Below are 17208 nucleotides of genomic sequence, written 5' to 3' on the forward strand. Positions count from 1 at the left end.
TGCCAGGCTGCCCGTTATTCCCAATGGAAGCTGGTCGGAGGACGAGGCTCAGAGTGAAGGCCAAGGGGGCCTTCCCTGAACCCCAGAGTGGAGGGGCCGCCTGCCCAAAGGCGCAGCCAAGGTCAGCCTCCAGGGAGCCCCCTCCTGTTCAGCAGAGCAGGCCGCCCCTGCAGGTGGCAGCGGAGAGTGAGCTCAGCCTGCCCTGCAGACCCCACCTGGATTTGCCAACCCGTCCCTGTGTGGGGGTGGGTGACAAATGGTGGGAGAGAGGCAGGGGTCGGAGAAGTCAGTTTTCACCACGTGGGAGGAGGCTCAGGAGTTGGGGAGGACACCCCCACCTTCCTTGGCCTTTTGTTGCCCTGCCCAAGGGCCTCGTGGTCACACTTGTGGTCAGCTGGGGGGCCGCCCCTAGGGAGAGGAGAGCTGTCGGGGTCCCCTTCATGAAGCCACTCCCGGGACTGCAGGGGGCCGTTTGGATTTACCCCCTATGAAACCGCCTTTGCAAAAATTATAACAGGAAATGATGAGAGTGGAAGAAATCAGACCTAACCGACTCCATCTTCCTTCTAACATTTAAGCTGTCCTTGTTCATCCCTGGGTGTAGGCCAAACTAACTTTGGGAAGGAATTCAGTTCATGATTTGACTCTGAAACAAAATTGATAACAACCCTTTCCCGAATAGACCCCCTTCTTGCCTGAGGACCAGTCTGCCTTTGTAGTACTAACAAATTAGCTACAAGATTAGAAATTATGGTTTAGGGGTCTTGTGGCCCCTGGCTGTGAGAGTCTGAACTTCTCCAAATTGCTTCTGGGGATCACATCACTATTGTAAAACCTAAGATCAGTGCTGGGGATATTCTGCAGACCCCGCACTCATGGATCAGCTGACACCACCTAGACCAGTCATCTGGCTCAACCAGTTCCGCCATCCCACTCAGGAACAGAAGACAGCAAGAAAAACTCACTTTGACCCCCTATGAGTCCATCTCCAAACTGACCAACCAGCATTCCCCACTTGCTGAGCCCCTACCTGCCAAATTATCTTTAAAAACTCTGATCCCCTAATGCTCGGGGAAACTCTTTTGAGTAATAATAAAACTCTGGTCTCCCGCACAGCTGGCTCTGTGTGAGTTACTCCTTCTCCTTTGCAATTCCCCTGTCTTGATAAATCGGCTGTGTCTAGGCAGCCGGCGAGGTGAACACACTGGGCAGTTACACCAGGATTAATGAAATCGACCCAAAGCTCCTTTGTGCCAAAGCAGGAACTCACGCCTCCCACCTGCCGTCCACGCGGTATCCAGCTGCACAGTCACGCGACATTGCAGCTGTGCCGTGGCGACGGCAAGACTGTGACACACAGCGGCCCCACGCGGTGTCCAGCTGCACGGTCACGTGACATTGCAGCTGTGCCGTGGCGAAGGCAAGACTGTGACACACAGCGGCCCAAATGTGGGGGGCTCTTCCATTCCTGCATTACTTGATGGAAGATGTCTGTAGGTCAAACGCCCTTGCAAATTACAGTTGCTAGACTTTAAGTGAAAATGCATTTTCTTGCCCTCACCATTTAAAAGCCAAAGCTCAGAACTTTGAGTTTTAAGTGAAAGTCCCAAATGATGGGATTCAATTTCTTTCCCCCAGGTCACAGCCAAAGGGGCTGTCATGCAGGGAGATGAGGGGCCGCACAGGCACTCTGGGGACCTGGGGCTTTCTTTCCTCAGGAGGCCCAGGGGTGCGGGCAAGGTGTCGGCCGCTTTGCACCCAGGCCACGCTGCTTCCAGGGGCCTCGTGGCTGGCAGAGTGGACCTGATGTTTCCCAGACACCGTTGCAGGGGTCTCCTGTCATGAGGAGGGCAGCTTTTCTCCTGCGTGTGGGTAACTTGTAAGGTGGCAAGGCTGCGTTCCCTGGACCCTCGTCTGCGAGGATTCTCTGAGGTCCGGGTTTCCAATGCCTTTCTCTGGAAAGGTTTCGCCTTTACTTCTCTCAGAAGCTTGGGTTGCCAGGACTCCCTCAAACTAAATTTTTGGCCTGAGGTTTTTCCGGTCATCCAGTGAGCGTGAGTTCTGGCCACACTGTCCTTGAGGTGGGCTTGTGACTGGAATTGCCTGGGGTGACCTTTTTCTGCTTTTCCCACTGCTTCCAGAGCCAAGGTGACGCGCCCACTGTCTCCCAGCTGGGTGGGCTTCCCCAGGCCGTCTGTGGGGCAGTCGCCTCCTTGATCCTCCCGTGGGCAGGTCTCACGTCCCCTCTGCCTCTGGTTCCCTGTGTGCGTGGCTCACTCAAGTCAATGGGAGAAACCCGGAAACTCTACAGAGAAGTGGGTAAAATCCATGGACAGAGTGTGTAGAACAAGATAACAAATGGCTCTGAAATATAGAGAAAGAGGCTTGTAGTAAAGAAATGCAAATACAAGCTACGCGGAGATGTAGTTTCTCACGTATCAGACTGGCAGCGATTCAAAAGCGCGACTGCGGTGGAGGAGGCTATGGGAAACTGGCTCCCTCAGACACTAGGAGGGAAACTGTCCTTCCCCCGAGGAAGCGGAAGGTGGCGGTAGCTAACAAAATTACACCGGCTTTGCCCCTTGACCCAGCGATTCCATTTCTAGGAATTTCTCCCGAGGTGACACCTCTGCAAATAGGGAACAGAGCATGCTTAAGGGATGCAGCACAGCCTCACTTATCACAGCGAGACACTGGGGACAACCTGAGTGCTCATTCACCAGGCAGGGCTGTGCAAACAGGAACAGCCACGGCGCGGGGCATCATGTGGCCGTGGGGAGCCTGGGGAGCCTGGGGGGCCTGGGGAGAACTCAGGGAACCGGAGTGCGGGAGTGCAGACAGGCTGCTTACTGGGGCAGGTGCAGCGCCAAAGGCGTCTGCAGGCGGGTGAGAAGGGGATGTAAGGGGACATGCACACACACCACACATGCACATGCAAACCACACACACAAATCACACACACACATAAACCACACACACAAATCACACACGTCAGACACACCACACACACGTAAACCACACACACAATCACATACCACACACACGTAAACCACACACACATATCACACACATCAGATACACCACACATGCACACGTAAACCACACACAATCACACACCACATGCACCATACACGCACATGTAAACCACACACAAATCACATACACTACACACACACTTAAACCACACACACAAACCGCACAATCAGACACACCACACATGCACATGTAAACCATACACACAATCACACACACCACACACGCACATGTAAACCACACACACAAATCACACACATCAGACACACCACACATGCACATGGAGACCACACACACAAGTCACACACACCACATACACACATAAATCACACACACACAAATCACACACATCACACACACACATAATCCACACACACAAATCATGGCACACACCATACACGCACATGTAAACCACACACACACAAATCATATACACGCACAAACACCACACACGTCAAGTACACACACACAAATCACACATTCCCTCACTACACACGCATATATAAACTACACACAGAAATCACACAGGCAGACACACTACACATGCATATGTAAATTACACACACATAAACTACACACACAACCTATACACACAAATCATACACGCACTATACACGCACATATAAACTACACACTATACACACACAAATCACCCACATGCACACACACGGCACATACTACACCTACACATGTGAACTACACACATACATAAACTACACACACAAACTACACACAGATATAAACCACACACATAAAGTACACATACATAAACTACACACACAAACTACACACACATATAAACCACATACACAAACTGTACACACACATATAAATCACACACACAAACTACACACACATAAACTTCACACACAAACTACACATACATATAAATGATATACAAACTATTCACACACAAACTACACACACAAACCACACACACACATAAACCACACAAACCACACACACATAAACTACACACAGAAACTATTCACACATATAAAAACACACACAAAGTACACACAAATTATACACACAAACCACACACACATATAAACCACACACACAAAGTACACACACAAACCATACACATACATATAAACCACACACACAAAGTACACACACATAAACTACACACAAACTACACACACACATAAACCACATACACAAACTATACACAAACACATAAACTACACACACAAACTACACGCACATATAAACCACACTAAGTACACACATGTAAACTGCACACACAAACTATACACACACAAATAAATCACACACACAAAGTGCACACACATAAACTACACACAAACCACACACACATATAAACCGCATACACAAACTATACACAAACACATAAACTACACATACAAACTACACACACGTATAAATCACACACACGGTACACATTCATAAACTACACACACAAACTATACACACATATAAACCACACACACAAAGTACACACATGTAAACTGCACACATAAACTGTACACACACATATAAATCACGCACACAAAGTACACACATGTAAACTGCACACACAAACTACACACACAAATAAACCACACACAGAAAGTACACACACATAAACTACACACAAACTACACACGCACATATAAACCACATACACGAACTATACACAAACACATAAACTACCCACACAAACTACACGTACATGTAAACCACACACACAAAGTACACATTCATAAACTACACACACAAACTATACACACATATAAACCACACACACAAAGTACACACGTAAACTGCACACACAAACTATACACACACATATAAATCACACACACAAAGTACACACACATAAACTACACATGCAAACTGTACACACACATATAAACCACACACAAAGTACACACATATAAACTACACACAAACTACACACACACATAAACCACATATACAAACTATACACAAACACATAAACTACCCACACAAACTACACACACATGTAAACCACACACACGAAGTACACATTCATAAACCACACACACAAACTATACACACATACAAACCACACACACAAAGTACACATATGTAAACTGCACACACAAACTATACACACACATATAAATCACACACACATAAACTACACATGCAAACTATACACACACATATAAACCACACACACAAAGTACACACATGTAAACTACACACAGAAATGATACACACACATATAAACCACCCACACAAACTACACATACATAAACTACACACAGAAACTATACACACACATATAAACCACACACACAAACTACACACAAAAACTATACACACATGTAAATAACACACAAACTACACACACAAACTCTATACACACATATAAACCACACACACAAACTACATACACATAAACTTCACAAACTACACATTCATATAAACGATACACACACAAACTACACACATATATAAACCACACACAAACTACACACACATAAACTGCACACAGAAACTATACACACACATACAAACTACACAAAGTATACACACCCATATAAACCACACACACAAACTACACACACATAAACTTCACACACAAACTACCCATTCATATAAACGATACACACACAAACTACACACACGCATATAAACCACACACACAAAGTATACACACATAAACTACACACACAAACTACACACATAAACTACACATGCAAACTATACACACATAAACTACACACACAGACTACACACATACAAACTACATATGCAAACTATACGCATGCACATAAACCACACACACAAACTGTACACACAATATAAAGCATACACACGAGCCACACACACGTAAACTACACACAGAAACTACACACACACATAAATGACCACCAGGTGGGAGGACTGGGTGGAGTGAAAAGTCGGAGAATCCTCTACATATGTGTTGACTTTTGAAACACGTAAATGTTTTCATGTTCAGAAATGGAATTAAATTGACAAGCACAAAAAAATAGAACATTGAATTCAAACAGAAATCAATGAACCTAAAACAATCGACAGCAACACCAGATGGAAAAAAGAATGGAAGCGGCTTTCGAAGGGGCCTCTGGCTGTGGGGACCCACAGCTCCGCGTCGCAGGCTGGCTTTGTTGCAGCAGTGGCGCTGCTGTGGTTGTCTGAAATCACTGTCTGTGGATTAAGGGCTGGTCACCCCCAGCAGCTTGGTGGTCTTCCTCGGAACCAGGACTCTTTCTCTCACTGGGAGGTGGGAGACAGGGATGTGAGGTGGGAGACAGGGATGTGGGGCGGGAGACAGGGATGTGGAACGGGAGACAAAGAAGGTTCCTGGGGGCTTGTGCTTGGACCGGAAGCGGCAGCAATAACTCATAATTCAAAAAAAAATCCATTTTCTGTCTCTAACCGCTGAAAGGAGCTAACATTGGTGCTACCCAAGCACACAGGCACACGGGTGGTTTCCGAAGCTGTGCGGCACGATGGGGCCTAAGTCCAGATCTGGGTGGACGTGGGCACAGGGTGAGCCGGAGTATGGATCGTGTTGCGCCAGGAGGGTGGACGCACCTGAGGACGGACGGGGATGCCTCAACAGGATAAAAAGACCAGGTGGAAGGGGCTCTGGTGGCCAAATTTGAGACATAGGATGAAGAGCATTGGATAAACAGTATAGTGCATGTCGGCCCTAGAAGGAGGGAGCACTTCCTCCTAGAACAATCCAGCCAACGTGGGAGAGGCGATGGGTTTGAAAGTCCCCATTTGTGCAATACCCCTGGAATGAACACATTCTCATGAAGATCAGCAGCGGATGTTGAAGTCGGCTGAATAGCATCCCCAAGGCAGGTGCCTGTCCTAAGCCCCAGAACCTGTAATCACATGTCACCTCGTACGGCAGGAGGGGCTTTGCAAATGTGGCTAAGTGGACCTGGAGATGGGGAGGCCACCCTGGATTATTCAGGTGGGCCCTGGTGATCTTCAGGGTCCTTTTAAGAGGGAGGAAGGAGGGTCAGAGCCTGAGGAGGGGATGCAGTGATGGATGTGGAGCTTGGAGGGATGGGATTTGGAAACAGAGGAAAAGGCCACACAGGTACCCAGGAACACAGGCAGAAGGAATGCAGTCCTGCCAACATCAATCTTGGCCCAGTGTGACCCATTTTAGACTTCTGGTCTACAGAGCTGGGAGAGAACACACTTGTGTTGTTTGTGGTAATCTGTTACAGCAGCCACAGGCAACTAACTCGGGTGCCAAAGCCATTGAGTTAAGGGCTGTTGGGGAACAGGATATTCACGCTCCTAGGACCATCAGTTACAAAGGGGAGGGGGACATACACAGGAGCAGCTGGTGACAGTCCTTCCCCTGCGACTGGATGTAGCATCACCTGGGAGGGACAGCTGACATGTCCCCTGCTGTGACAGGCGGAGGACAGCGTCTCCTGTGAGTGTTGCTGTGCAAAACGTCACACCCGAATTTCATGCTGGGCCAGTCCGGGTTATGCTGCATCCTACTGGACAGCTGGCCGGACCCTGGAAGCTGGTGGTGTCACTAAAGGAAAAGAGCTCGTTTGGTGTAAGAGGCACTGGAGAGCCCTGTCAATGCCTGCAACGTGTGTTTCTCCGGGACTTCTGGATCCTATATATGTATATGTGGCTGGAAAGGACAATTTTGGAGAATTGGGACATTTTGAGTATTTGCTGCGCACTAGGCATCATTATCGTGTCCATGTTAACAATGAGTTATGATTTAGCAATGCTAGAGATGTGTGTGTCTGTGTCTGTGTCTGCCCCAAGGCCGTGGGGGTGAGGGAGGAAGCTGGAGTGCAGGGCACCCTGGCGCTGTTCTCGCAACTGTGTTCTGATTGCCTCTCTTCTGTACACGCTCCGTGAGCCCCTCTGCAAGTCCCCTGCTAGCATGGCCTGGGGATCCTCTCTGCCTGCTGTTCCCATGACCAGGATGATTCTTCTTCTTTGCTTCTGGGTCTCGCTCTGTCACCCAGGCTAGAGTGCAGTGGCATCATCTCAGCTCACTGCAGCTTCGACCACCTGGGCTCGAGCAATCCACCCCCTCGGCCTCCCAAGTAGCTGGGATTACAGGTGCATGCCACCATGCCTGGCTAATTTTTTATTTTTATAGAGATGGGGTTTCGCCATGTTGCCCAGGCTGTTCTCAAACTCCTGTCCTCAAGTGATCATTCCACCTCTGCCTTCCAAAGTGCTGGAATTACAGGCGTGAGCCACCTTGCCTGGCCTTCTCCTTCACTTTTGTTGGGCAGTAGGGAAATAAAAACTCACAGCACCATCTTTTTCCAGTTTGGGGAACTAGCTGGGTGATGAATGGAAGCATATCCGTGTTGTCCTGTGGAATTCCTCATGTGTGTACTTGACGGAGGCGGACAGCAGCAGAACCTGGAGCCCGCGCCCTGTCCTGGAGGTGTGGGGGGTGCTGCGTCTGCATCTCCGGGGGGACTGGGCTCTTGCATTCAGCCTCGGCCTGCAGTGCCCATGGGGACCTGAGGAAGAGCAGTCTGGGCTCCCTAGCTTTGGCTGCATAAAACTTCTTGCACCTGGGTGGCTTAAAACACCAGCTATCTTATTTAGCTGATGCTTGTTGGATCAGGTGACAGCTTCCCCGGTCTCAGCTGGTGGCAGTCTCTCTGGTCAGCCGGTGGCTTGGAAGTTCTAGATGGTCTCCCTCCCCTGTTTGGTGCTGGGCTTGATGTCAGCTGGAGAGATGGAGATGACTGGGCTAGTGTCACCTTCCAGAGCCCCAGCACCTTCACGTGGAGGAGTCACAGGCTTCCTGCAAGCAGGGGGGAGCCAGCCCCAGGACATGGCCAGAGGTGGTACCCTAAGAAGCACAGCAGTGCCCGAAGCTTTGCGCAAAGCAGGTCCCTGCCCGGGGCCTCCCAGGCCCATGCGTGGCCTTGTCCCTGCTGCCCCCTGTCTGCCGCCCGCCTCCAACTGGATGCTCCAACTGGAGCTCCAGGAATCATCCTGGTTGTGGGAACAGCAGGCAGAGAGGATCGTGCCGCAGCAGGCCATGCTGGCAGAGGCACTTGCAGAGGGGCTCATGGAGCGAGAATAGAAGAGAGGAAATTAGAACGTAGTTGCAAGAACAGTGCCAGGATGCCCTGCACTTCCGCTTCATGTGAGTGTATGAGGAAGAGAGGCCTTTCTCCTGTGCCTGCACTCGGTGAGTCCCACTGCGAGTTACCCACCAGCATTGCCTGGTGGGGGATGATTCCCTCTGCCTGCTTCTCCAGCTTCTGTGGCACTGCAGGTCGCACGGCCAGGCTCCTGTCAAGGGGTGGAGAAAGATGGTCTATTCCCTGATGGAGTCCCTGAGTTATATGGAAAGATGTAAAGGGGTGTGCACACAGCATGTGGGGTGGGGGGCTTTCAGCTGTTTTTGCCCCTTAGCACACACCCCACTCACCCATCAATGAAGCATCTGCTGCGTGCCGGTGCAGCTCTGGGCTCCGGGCTGGGCAGTGCCTGGGACGGGGGACATTCCAGTGTGGAGAGCATCTGTCCACGGCTCATAGGACTTGGCTCACCCACCTCCAGCTGCAGAGGGCCAGGCTGAGATCCCACGTCACAGATGTTCCCTGTGTGGCCGGGACACTGAGGCAGGCCTCTGCTGATGGTCATCCAGATGGCCTTGCAGACCTTCCTCAGCCTCCTAGGGCCCAGGGGCCTCCGCCCGGCCTCCCCCTGTTCATCGAGGTCTCATGCTCACCAGCCTTCCTGGCCTCCGTGCTGCCACTCGGGGTGGGTGCATCCCTCCATTCTAAAGTCTCCGTGCTGCCACTCGGGGTGGGTGCACCCCTCCATTCTAAAGTCTCCGTGCTGCCACTCGGGGTGGGTGCATCCCTCCATTCTAAAGTCTCCGTGCTGCCACTTGGGGTGGGTGCATCCCTCCATTCTAAAGTCTGCTTGCACATTTAATCCCGCTTGGTGTCTGCTCTGCAGAGGACCTGGAATAAAATGGCATGAAAATGAGAGTGAGAAGGGCTATGCGGGTGGGAGAGGCCTGTGAGGCAGGTGGGAGAGGGGTGTGACACAGGTGGGAGAGGGGTGTGAGGCGGGTGGGAGAGGGGTGTGAGGTGGGTGGGAGAGGGGTGTGAGGCGGGTGGGAGAGGGGTGTGGGTGTGAGGTGGGTGGGAGAGGGGTGTGAGGCGGGTGGGAGAGGGGTGTGCGGCGGGTGGGAGAGGGATGTGGGTGTGAGGTGGGTGGGAGAGGGATGTGAGGCGGGTGGGAGAGGGGTGTGAGGCGGGTGGGAGAGGGTGTGAGGCGGGTGGGAGAGGGGTGTGAGGCGGGTGGGAGAGGGTGTGAGGCGGGTGGGAGAGGGGTGTGAGGCGGGTGGGAGAGGGTGTGAGGCGGGTGGGAGAGGGGTGTGGGTGTGAGGTGGGTGGGAGAGGGGTGTGGGTGTGAGGCGGGTGGGAGAGGGGTGTGAGGCGGGTGGGAGAGGGGTGTGAGGCGGGTGGGAGAGGGATGTGACGCGGGTGGGAGAGGGATGTGGGTGTGAGGCGGATGGGAGAGGGGTGTGACGCGGGTGGGAGACGGGTGTGAGGCGGGTGGGAGAGGGGGTGCGAGGTGGGTGGGAGAGGGATGTGAGGTGGGTGGGAGAGGGGTGTGAGGTGGGTGGGAGAGGGATGTGACACGGGCGGGAGAGGGGATGTGGGTGTGAGGCGGGTGGGAGAGGGGTGTGAGGCGGGTGGGAGAGGGATGTGGGTGTGAGGCAGATGGGAGAGGGGTGTGACGCGGGTGGGAGAGGGATGTGGGTGTGAGGCGGACGGGAGAGGGGTGTGACGCGGGTGGGAGAGGGATGTGGGTGTGAGGCGGACGGGAGAGGGGTGTGACGCGGGTGGGAGAGGGATGTGGGTGTGAGGCGGATGGGAGAGGGGTGTGACGCGGATGGGAGAGGGGTGTGGGTGTGAGGCGGGTGGGAGAGGGATGTGACGCGGATGGGAGAGGGGTGTGGGTGTGAGGCGGGTGGGAGAGGGGTGTGACGCGGATGGGAGAGGGGTGTGGGTGTGAGGCGGGTGGGAGAGGGGTGTGACGCGGATGGGAGAGGGGTGTGGGTGTGAGGCGGATGGGAGAGGGGTGTGATGTGTCCCCTCCGCTCAGCTCAGCCCACACCTGGGCGGCCTGTGCCCTGGCCTCCCTTCCTAACCTCAGCGCAGAGCACCAGAGATCCCAGTGGCCATTTCCGTGTTTGATTTCTCTTCTGTCTCCCCACTGGGATTTAACTCCGTGACTGCCGGGCGTGTGTGCTGCTCACGGCTGTATCCTGTGAGCCTAGACGGAGCCTGTAAGTGTGGGGCGCAGTGAATGCTCCGTGAGTGAATGAGTGAATGAATGAATGAATGAAAATGCCAAAGAGTGACAGGGGCAGGGAGAGTGAGTGACTAGTTTTGGGAAAGTGGCCAGGGACCAGGGAAGGCCTCTCTTGAGGAGGCTGTGTTTATTCTGAGACTCCTGTCCAAGTGATGGAACACGGGAACAGAAAACCAAATACTACATGTTCTCGCTCGTAAGTGGGAGCTAAACATTGAGTACAGATGGACACGTGGACACCGGCCCACTTGAGGGCGGAGGCGGGAGGAGGGTCAGCATAGAAAAACCACCTGTTGGCTGGGTGCAGTGGCTCACGTCTGTCATCCCAGCACTTTGGGAGGCCAAGGCGGGTGGAACACAAAGTCAGGAGTTCAAGACCAGCCTGGCCAAGATAGTGAAACCCGGTCTCTACTAAAAATACACAAAAAAATTTAGCCGGGTTTGGTGGAGGGTGCCTGTAATCCCAGCTACTTGGGAGGCTGAGGCAGAGAATTGCTTGAACCAAGGAGGCAGAGGTTGCAGTGAGCTGAGATCGTGCCACTGCACTCCAGCCTGGGTGACAGAGCAAGACTCCATCTCAGAAAAAAAAAAAACAACAAACCACCTGTCAGTACAATGCGCAGTGCCTGGGTGATGAAATAATCTGTACACCAAGCCCCCGTGACATGCAGTTTACCTGCGTAACAGACCTGCACGTGTATACCCCTAGAACCTCAAATAAAAGTTGGAAGGAAAGAAAAAAGAAACAACAAACAAAAACAATCTGAGACTCCCTGAAGGATGAGAACGGGCTGAGCGGGGCCACAGGAGCCTGCACCGGGCCTGTGGTAGGAACTCTCACCGCTGGTTCAAGGCGTGGAAGGCGGCCCGAGAGGTGGTACACAGACCGCGGGGGAGCGTGCTGTGAGAAGCTCAGGGAGACAGGGCCGGGGAGGCCAGGTGAGGTGTGGGCACAGCCAGGGAGAAACACCGGTGACCTGAGAGGCACGGGAACTCGCAGTCAAGTGGCCAAGTAGCGGCCACGTTTGTGCCACACTTCCATAAATGTGACCAGTAAGGAAGTGACAAGGCTGGAGGGTCCTGACCATTTATTACTCAGGGTACAGCATGTCCTTATCCCTCTGTCTTGTCCCCCACATCTCAGGGGGCAAACAGAGCAGGTTTGTGTCAGCCGAGGAAACCCTTGATCTTCTAAGGGGACGGCTAGCCATCCTGCCCCCGTCTTTGCCGCAGGGAAGATGGCATCCTTTTGCCCTGGAAGATAAACCAACGTCTGGGGGAGAGGAGGGGCCGCAGGTTTATTTCCCAGGAATGTGTGCAAATCTGTAGACACAGTGGGGAGGTTTTGCTCTCCTGGATGCCTCTGGAGGGCTCTGGCTTGCAACAGTGTCTCATGCAGACATTCTTCCAGTGCCCTGTGCTTGGAAAAACCCGCAGAAAAGCCAGAATTATGGAGGGGAACCTCCTGGGCATGGGGGTGTTGGGCGGGTGGAGGGAGACCTATGGAATCTTCTGGTCTCCAGGCAGCTGTGCAGTGCGCTGGTCGGTAGGATCAGTCAAGGAGGTTCAGAGCAGGATGGAGGAACCACTCCAGGGATTTTCAGCAGAGAGGGGTTTGATGCAGGGAAGGAGATGGACCCCGGGACCCTGGAGCTCGCATCCCTGCTCTGTCTGCTGCAGTGCTCCGGGGGTACACAGCCCAGCCCAGGGTCGCCCCGGCCATGTGCCCCCAGCACCAGCCTCTGGGCCTTTTATGTGCTTCTGGGATGCTGCCTGTCTTCCAGCGCCATCAGGAAAGGCTCGGGGAACTGGGCCTCACTGGACACCATACCCCTCCCTCTGGAACAGTGCATAGGTGTTCCGCCCTCCAGGGCAGCCTGACCTCAGGACGAACGCCCCCGCCCCACAGGTGCCCAGGGCTTCACAGCTCACAGAGCCCTTCGACCTCCCTGGCCTGGGATGACCCACTCAACACCCCCAGGAGGAGATGACGGTGCTGCCTTCAGCAGGGAAACCTGGGCTTGGATAGGTGCAGCGGCTTCTCCAAGGTGGCCACGCTGCCTGGCCCTCGCTCATGAATCCTGAGTAGCCCCTCTTGTCACTGCCACCCACTGCTCTCCCTGGAGGCTTGTGTGTCCTTTGTTCTCTCCTGAGGATGGCTGTGGCCTCCTCCTGTTCCTGTCAGGGCCTGGTGCCCACTGGCTCATGTCAGAGTTCAGGCCTGAGGGGAGGGGCATTTGTGCTAACAGGAGGCAAAGGGCAGTCTGCCAGTCTGGCCCTGAGGCCACCTGAGCTGTGCCCTGGGACCTGTGGCTTCATGACTCTGACCCAGTGGATACTGTCTTCATAGTCTGAGTGGGAGCCAGGTTTGACCTCGGAGTGCCTGGGGCACAGAGTCTCTGTCCTTGGGAGAAAGAGATGGTCACTCCTTTTCGTGCTGACTGGCCCCAGGGCAGGACCTGCTCTTTTGGACCCTAAGAAGGACAAGGCCTGGTGGCAGAGCAGAGCTGGGGCTCAGGAGAGGGAGATGGGTGGGAGGAAGGGAGGAAGAGGAAGAGAAGGAGGAAAGGGGGAGAAGAGGAAAGGGGAGGAAAAGGAGGAGGAGGAGGAGGAGGAGGAGATGACTCAGGCACCCACGGCATTGCTGTGGCAGGCTGGCCCTCGGTTTCCCCATCAGTAAATGAAGAGACGGGGTCAGGTGGCCCAGGCCCCCTCCCAGATCTGAGACCTGCGCATCAGGCTGTCTGTGTTTGGAGGAAGCCGGGGATGGCAGCTCCCAGCCGTGGGCTCGGCCTTCATTCGCTGTGCTCATCCATTCACCCAGTGAACCCTCCCGAGTCCCTTCATGAGGGCGGCCTCACGGGGACTTCGGTCTCAGCTCTGCCCTGTCCTGGCCCTGGGACCCTGGGTGAGCTGAGGCAACTGTTTCCTGGTCTGTGACTCCAGGCTCTGTCCTCCCCCCATCGCCCCCCATCGTGGCACAGGTTCGAGGGTGTCAGCTTGCCTGGCCTCCTGAGGGTCTTCTGGGGTTAAAGTCTTCTATCCTGAGGCTGAGACCAGGGCCGGGGAGGAGGCTTAGCCCCTGTGGACTTTCTCCTCCCTCTCCACGGTGAGTCTTGATTTACAGCTGGAAGGGCAGACGGAGGCCTCCTGGCGTATACACAGCCCTGCTGGGCCACATCCCGGGTCTCCTCCCTCCACGATGCCACAGCAGGGGCGCCTTCCGAAAGCCCTCTGGATTGAGGCAGCAGGATCTATGGTGGAACCTGCCCCGGCGTCGCCAAGGCCCCTAGGACCCCCGCACACTGTCAGGGGAGCATCCCTGTGTCGTTTCTGCCCAGAGAGGAGCAGAAGCCAGGCTGCTGCGCTGGGAGGCGAGTGTCAAGCCTGGGAACACAGCAGGGACCCCAGGGAGGGAGAGCAGGTGTTTGCTCCCTGGGCTCTGCCTGGTGGTCCTCACAGCAGTCCTGACTGTTGTGAAGGCTGTTTTTTGGTGGCTTCCTCAGGGTCCTCGCTGTGCTTTTGGTCCCAGCACCGTCTGCTCTCCTTCCTGGTTATTCGAATGACCCAGCTCCTGTTGCTGTGTCCCAGGTCCTTGCCTCCCCTGAGACGGACTCTGTTCAGGCTAGACTGCCTCAAGGGACCCACTTCAGTCTATTTGTGGCAGAAAAGGTTAGCTGGCTCCTGGGAAATGTCAGGGGATAAGTCAAAGCTGGCCAGCGGCAAGGCCCAGTGACGCCCTGTCATTTTATGACTCCCTTTCCTTAATCAGTCGAGGAGAAAAACAAGCAATGAAGGATTTTCCATGGCAACCACCAGCAAGGCAGTGTTCTCTCCCTGCCTGAGCTTGTTTTAAGAGGAGGGGTCTGGCCAGAGGCTGCTGACCCTGGCCCCAGAGGGCAGGGGTCGAGTGTTCTGGAATGTGACTCCCAGGCACCCGGGCTTGGGCTGGGCCCCCAGAGCAGGCGCAGCTAATCTGGCCAATCTACTCCTTCACACTCATGGAGCAAATGGGGAAACAACCCAGTGAGGGGCATCCCAGGAAGCGAATTTGTAGAGCCTGACCTTCTGAGAGAGCTCTCAGAAGGATACTAGTCTTCTAAACCGGAAACTTATTCATGTAATAATAATAATGTTTATAATAACAACATTATTAATTCCTTCACCATCCACCCACTTACTCATCCACTTACCCATCTGTCCATTCAACTCATCCATCCCCGCATCCAGCCAGCTTCCATCCTATCATACATTCATCCACCCACCCATCCACCCCTTCCTCTTTCCTTTCTTTCATCACCCACCCATCCTCTCACTTATTCATTCGTCCATCCACCCATCCATCCATCTACCCAGTCATCCAACCATTCATTTATTTACTCACTCTCCCATCCACCCATCCATTCATCCTTTCTTTCTTTCATCATCCATCCATCCACCCATCCATCCATTCATCCACATATTCGTCCACCCATTCATTATTCACTTATCTATCCATCCTTCCACCCATCCATCCATTCATCCACCTATTCTATTCACCCACCTATCCATTCATCCTTTCTTTCTTTCTCCATCCATCCATCCATCCATCCATCCATCCATCCATCCATCCATCCACCTATTCCATTCACCCACCTATCCATTCACTCACTCACTCACCCATCCATCCACCCATCCATCCTCCCTTTCTCTCATCACCCACCCATCTATTCATTCACCCATCATCCATCCACCCAGCCAGCCAGCTTCCATGTCTACATCCAACTACTCACTCATCCATTCACCCACCAACCTAACTAAACTTGTTTCCTCCCATGTAACACAATACTTATCCACCCATCCATCCGTCAACCTACCCAACCACCCCATAACACGCCCACATCCATCCCTTTACCCATCTGTACACATACTTATCTACCTCTCCTATACCCATAATACCCATGACATCCACCCACCCATTCATGCATGATGCTCCTACACATTCACTCACTTACCCATTGACTGTTTCACCTACTTATCCACTACTCCTCATTCACCCATACACTCATAAAACTTCTATCCATCCATTCTATCAACCTACTCAAACAACCACTTATCAACCCATCTACCCATCAGACTGTGGTCCACCCACCTATCCATCCACCCATCTACCCATCTACCCACCCACCCATCCATCCTCTATCCACCTATTTATCTATCTATTCATCCATCCATCCATCCATCCATCCATCCATCCATCCATCCATCCATCCAAACACCACACATCACTGGTATGACCTTAGAAGCTTTGTCCACAGATTCCAACTCAGCTTTGAGATTTGGATCATCCAAATTTGCTTCCTGGGCTGCCCCTCTGGTCTGTTTCCCCGTCTGCTCCATGAGTGTGAAGGAGTAGATCAGCCAGATTAGCTGCGCCTGCTTCAGGGCTCCAGCCAAGTTTGGGTGCCTGGGAGCCACACTCCAGGTCTCACCAGGAAGACTATGCCAATCATGGAGAAGTTTGATAAATGCAAAACCCATCTGAACCCCCTGGGTGGAGTTTATAGATGTGCATGAAAGGAACAGGATCAAGTTCTATATGGGGTTGAGGGTTCAAAACCAAACTCTAAGATCTGGAGTCCCTGTAACAAAACATAAATAGGTTTCTGCAAGTCCCGTCTGTGTGGTAGATGAAAATACCATCAGCACACTAACTGATAATGCTAGTATTTTCTAACCTCCAATTATCTAGATAATGCTACTCAAATATCTTGGTTGTTTCCTTAGTGAAAAAAAATGTTTAAACCCAAGGGAATATTTAGATTTAGGTACAGAAATGTTTTATGGTATCAACTTCCAGTATTTATAGTTTTGAGTGAAGGAATCCGG

Source organism: Pongo pygmaeus, chromosome 3 (genome assembly GCF_028885625.2).
Source record: "Pongo pygmaeus isolate AG05252 chromosome 3, NHGRI_mPonPyg2-v2.0_pri, whole genome shotgun sequence".
NCBI classification, from domain to species: Eukaryota; Metazoa; Chordata; class Mammalia; order Primates; family Hominidae; genus Pongo; species Pongo pygmaeus.